This window comes from Dendrobium catenatum, unplaced genomic scaffold, assembly GCF_001605985.2.
Source record: "Dendrobium catenatum unplaced genomic scaffold, ASM160598v2 fragScaff_scaffold_1024, whole genome shotgun sequence".
Taxonomy (NCBI): domain Eukaryota; kingdom Viridiplantae; phylum Streptophyta; class Magnoliopsida; order Asparagales; family Orchidaceae; genus Dendrobium; species Dendrobium catenatum.
This window is the reverse complement of record NW_021319486.1, coordinates 2,398,304-2,404,459: the sequence shown is the minus strand read 5'-3', so window position 1 is coordinate 2,404,459 and position 6,156 is coordinate 2,398,304.

Genomic DNA, 6,156 nt, shown 5'->3' with positions numbered 1-6,156 from the left:
ACCCTTCAACATGTTGATTGACTTCTTATCAATCATAAAAAGTCAAAAGAGGGATATGTTTTTTCACGCATCTTTTGCTCTGCTAGGGTTCCCTCCTTTTTGAAGCCCTAGCTGCCACCGCTCGCCATCTTCTCCGACGCGTCTCCGGCGTGTTTTTCATGGCAAATAAACGGTTAGACCCTGGATTTTTGGAGGGTAAGCATTCGAAATCTTTCAAAGATGTTTTATCTGGTGTCGCTGATTCGAATGGTTTTCCTGAGTTTCGAGTTTCGACGATTCGTGGGATGCCGGCTTTGTGGTTTTCGGAAGAAGAGTTTTTGCATCTTGCCAAACCATTTGAATTTGCTTTGGTTGGGAAGTTTCCCCTTAAGCGGCCTGATTTAACTCAATCCGCAAATTCTTTTTCAATCTTAAACTTTCCGGGGAGTTTTCTGTTACTGTGTTGGTTCAGGCCAATGTTTTGATTAAACTCTCAAATGATCTTGACTATGGGAGGATTTTCGCTCATCGTTCTTATTTTATTTTTGGGTGTTTCATGAAAATCATTAAATGGTCACCCATCTTGATCTTTCGGAGGAATCGTCGGTCGTCCCTGTGTGGGTTTCTTTTCCCGGTTTGCGTCCGCATCTCTTCTCCCCCCGTATTCTTTTGGGTTTGGGATCGATCTTTGGTCGCCCTATTCAGACTGACAATGCTACGGCTGTCGGCTCTCGTCCTTCTGTCGCACGCATTCTTGTTGAGCTTGACATCTCGAAATCGTATCCTGAATCCGTTTGGCTTGGCCCGTAGAGATTTGGTTATGTTCAAAAAGTGTTTTTTGAAGGTATGCCAAATTTTGGTATGCACTGTAAGTCGGTGGGGCATAAAAAATCGGAATGTAGCAAGCTTTTCCCTCAGTCGCGTCCTGTTGTCAATTTGACTCCCTCGCTAGCTGACCCTGTTTCTAATCCTCCTGTGATCGATGTTAACCCTATTACTTCCTCTTCCACCCCTCTCTGTGAATTTGAGTTGGCTAATAAAGAAGCCCCTTTGGTTCAGGGGGGCCTGGATGGCGTTACTGCTGTTAATGATGTAGTTGATGATACTATTTTTGTTTTGGGTGCTCCGTCCTCTGTTATTTCTGAAGTTGGTGTTATTGCTGAGGGGGTTACTGAGACTGGATGTGTTAATGCGAATGGGGTTTCTCCGGGATCATTAACTGCTCCTACTAATAATAATGTGGTGAAGGAATGGCCTACTGTTATAACTGGACTTGAGCAAGTGATTGTTCAGTCCACTGTTTTGGGTGTGGGTTTGACGGCGTCGGAATCTCCTGTAGTTAATGAAAATTGTAATAAGGTTTGTGGGTGGGTGGAGTCTTTGAATGGTCCTTCGGTTGATTCTGAAAATTTCATTAATGTTCCTGTTAACGTGGTCGATACGATTAATTTGGTTAATCAGCTGGGTGCTAAGTCTGGTTTTGATGTTAGAAACCATGTGGATTGGGCCGATTGGCTCAATGTTTTGTCTGAATCTGAATTTTCGGATTGTGGTGCATCTCCTGAGTTTTTTGGGGGATCTGATCCTAGTAACGAATTTAATCTGGTGCGGGATAGGCCTGTCTTCTCAGTTGCAACTCGTGGGCGCTTCCGTGGGAGGGGCCGGAGAAGAAGATGATATGTTTTGTTTGATTGCTTTCTTTTTCCTTATTTTTTACTATGGTTTCATTCGGTTTAGCGTCGCGTTGGAATGGGACTATGATGTGGCTGAGGCTCCTACCCTCGTCACCTTGTCGTGGCAACCTTTGGTGAATCTCTTTGAGTTGCTGGGCGGGTCGCTTTCTCACCTTACTGGACGGTCCGTTCGAGGTTTCGGGGTACTGGAAGCCTCGGCCGTTTACTGAGTCCTCTCTTTATTGTAAAAAAAAAGGGGAGACTAATCAAATTGTATGATGAAGTTTCTAGGATTTTGGTTGAAAAGACCAGTGCAAAAATTTATAAAGATATTTCAATTCTTACATTTTATTTATATTTATAATAAGTGAAATTGATATTAATAGATAGTTTCAAAATTTTGTTCAATGTCAATCATTATTTAATGCTAATTATTGGTTGACATTAATAGTTACCATTGTTTAGCATCAAATACAACCATCAATTATCATTGACACCCATTATCACTTATAATATGACATTGTGTCTGATATCATTTGTCACTCGACATAAGCTATTGACCAACAGAGTACTTTCATCATACTGCCTTTTGAAGCCAATTATTAAAAAATGATCGTAACTAATAAGTTACCAAAAATCACCTTGGTCGATCACGAATCTTGAGGCATATTGACGTTAGCATCTTTCAAAATTAAGTTCGGGATCATCTGAACTCCAATTTCAGCAAACTTACAGTCAAATTAACAAACTAAGTAAGACAAACCCAACGACACTAAAATTGTTTGATTCAAGCCCAAATGGGATCAAACCATGAGCTTAAAGTATATTGGGAAGCTTTAGAGTATTCATTGCATGATCAAATAACATCAAAATATGACATGTTTATAATCAAATCAACTGGCTTGACGAGATGAATCCAACAAGCCCAATATCACTTAATTTTGACATTAAGGCAACTAAATATTGAATGAAAGCTCTATAATCAGGGGAAACAGTATGTGTTGTATGATGGAGCACTTCGAATTTGTCCTAGATCTTCTCCATATTTATAGGGCACACCACTCTCAAATCTATAAATAGACCCCCACTATCTCCATGAGAGTGGACATTTGACTGGAGATTTGAGAGAGCTTTGAGGCCGTCGACCACCGTTGGACCACTGCCCAGTCATCTATCAATTATCATGTCTTCCTATTGTCATTGTCTCTCTCATACTAAGAAAATAATTAAGCCCAACATTATTTGACTTATTAAATTCCCTGGAGTCCATTAATTGATGACAGTTATCACCCATAATTAACATCAAACATTCATCAACAAATGCATTTTGATGTTCATAATGATCTAACATCTAATAATGTCCAACTATCGATTCTAATTTTCATCTCTAAACACTTACAAAGCCCATCACTAATGCACAATATCCCACAATGCCAAATTAAGTTATAGTGTACTAAAAAGATATTACTACATTAATGATAAGAATAGTCACTTTTTCTCGACTTTGAGCTCCGCTAGGGTTTGCTTGTGTTGGCGATTTTGTTTTTCCCACCTCTCCTCCCCGGCCGCCTAGGCCGTTGCTTCGCCTCAATCACTCCATGGAGTTGGACGCAGCGAATTTTCCCCCTCTACCAGGTAACTCTGTCCTTGGTGCAGCTCCAAAGCCCCTTCCCCACTCTTATGCTGATAATCTGGCCAACCCCTCAGTTAACAACTTTGATTTCCCGATGTCCTTTGTTTCCCCGACCCAAAAGCTCTCCTTCAAGGCAGCAGATTTTTCGGAAGGAGCTACTATCTGGACACACTCCCTTGTCGGTTACTCGTTAGGACAGCGTCCTTATTACGAGAGACTACTGGCGGCGATGAACAAAACTTGGACGCTGAAAGGCTTCTTCTCTCTTCTTTCTATGGCGGATGGCTTCTTCCTCCTCAAATTCACTTCTGCGGAAGATATGGAGATGGTATTCTCGGGCGGTCCGTGGTTCCTTCTCGGTAAACCCTTCATTTTGCAGAAATGGAATCCAAAATTTAAGCCAAAAAGGGATGAATCTGCTCTTATTCCCATTTGGATTAAGATTTTGGATCTTCCCCTTGCTTTATGGACACCTTCTGGTATATCTAAAATTGCTAGCTACATTGGTATTCCCATATCAGTTGATAGCCTTACTGCTAGAAGAACTAGATTGACGTTCGCTAGAGTATGTGTTCAAATTAGCAAAAATTCGCCTCTACCAGAAATTATTCCGCTAGATATGGATGGAGAAGATTTGAACCTTCAAGTCGTGTATGACTGGAAGCCCAGTCCGTGTGAGGGATGCGGCTCTCTGTTTCACCCGTTTGCTCTCTGTTCCTCTAATCCCAACCCAAAACCGTCGCTTCCTCCGCGCGTGATTCGTGGGAGAAGCAAGAGTAGAAAACCAACTCCACGGCCTACTGGAACCTCTAAACCTCCTCTTCCTCCATCCAGAAACTCATCTCCTGTCAACAATTCGATTAAGAATCCTCCCTCTACCATTATTACCTCCGAAATCCCATCTCCTTCTACTATCGTGCCGCAAAATGCCCAGCGGGATTCAATTCTGGAGCCCAATTCTTCTCAGATTGATTTAGATATCCCTAATCTAAATCTTCCTAACCTTGATACTTCTCCCCCTAAACCTCCTTCCTCCACAAAAAGTCTTCTACCTTCCCAAGTGGTGCTTGCTAATAGTTTTGCTTCTCTTCTGATGGATAATACAAACCAGATGGAGGTGAAAGTGGATGAAAATATTGAGGTTGAGGATCCTTCTAGTACCTCAAAAACTGAATCCAATAATCAACAGTAAGCTAGTTCATCTTCTAAATCTTCCTCTAAGAAGAAAGACAAATCCCCGCCAAAAAAATCCAAAACCAAGTCCACTGCCAAGAAGGCAAAAAACCCTCGTTAAATCATGTCCTTGCCGAATATTGCCTCCTGGAATGTGAGGGGGTTCAATAACCCTCTTAAGGTTGGGTTGTGTAAAGACCTTATTAAAACTCATAGTCTTAAGCTTATTGCTGTTTTGGAAGCCAAAATCCATCCAAATTGGGCTTCTGATCCGTGGTTTGTGCATTTGCATTCTCTCTTTGAGAATGAGCAATGTTGTGACAATTTTAGTCTTTCTTCCCCGGGTAGAATCTGGATTAAATGGGACTCTACGCTGGTGTCACTTTCTCCATCTTTCTACTCCTCCCAAATCATACATGGTACACTCTCGGCGGGTTCTTCCCCTCCAATCGTCTTAACTTTTATTTATGCTGCCAATCTACCTGATGACAGGAAAGAGCTTTGGGACAATCTCCTGATGTTTTCTCACAGTATTAACCTTCCTTGGGTTATTATGGGCGACTTCAATTGTTGTAGATTCGAATCCGAAAAGGTTGGTGGTGCTCCTCTGTTGCAGGGGAGACTGGATGAGTTAAATAACTGTATTTTTGATTGTGGCTTACAAGACCTAGCTTCGGTTGGTCTTGTATTTACTTGGTATAATCAAAGGGTGGATCTTCCTATCCACATCAAACTTGATAGGATTTTGGTGAATTCCGTTTTCATGGATTGCTTTCCCACTGCTTACTACAAGATTGATCCTCCCAATGGTTCTGATCACTCTCCGCTTATTTTGATATCTAAACATGAGGAAAAGAAGTTCACCAGATTCATGTTTAAAAAGTTTTGGCTTAATCAAGATGGTTTTTGGGAGATTTTAATTAATGCTTTTGACAAACCTTACACTGCCAGCCCTATCTATGCCTTCTACATCTGTTTAAGGAAAGTCAAAATGGAGATTAAAAAGAAGAATTGGTCTTCTTCTTCCTTCCTTTCCAAGGCTATCCTTGAGGCTAAAAGGATCCAGCTTCATCTCCTTAATGAAATTCAATGCAATCCTCTTGATCTTGGTCTGAATACTTCTCTGAAAGATGCCAATGATAATTTAGGAAGGTTACAGGACAACTGGTCCTCATGGATTAAGCAGAGAGCCAAAGCCTATTGGCTCTCTCAAGGTGAAGATGATCTTGGCTTTCTTTATGCTAAGATTAGAGCCCGGAATAACAGAAACAATATTAAGGAGATTATTTCTCCTAAAGGGACTCTTACTTCTCATAGTGACATTGCTGGTGCCTTTGTGGAATACTATTCTGAGTTATATAATGCTCCACCTCCTGATGTGGATTGTTTTGGTAATATTCCTGTTGGGGAGGTGATCCCTTCTCATATTGTTGATATGCTGGTGGTTCCTATTTCTGATAAAGAAATTAAAGATGTGATCTTTGCGGGTAAGACTGATTCCTCACCTGGACCGGACTGTTTTTCTTTTGCTTTTTATCAAAAATCTTGGCACATCATTGGGTATTACCTTTGCATTGCGATTAAAGAATTCTTCCTTTCGGGTTGTATGCCTAAAGGGGCTAAAGCAACGGTGATTACTTTGATTCCTAAAGGATCTCATGCATCTTCTTTTGCGGATTTTAGGCCGATTTCGCTTTG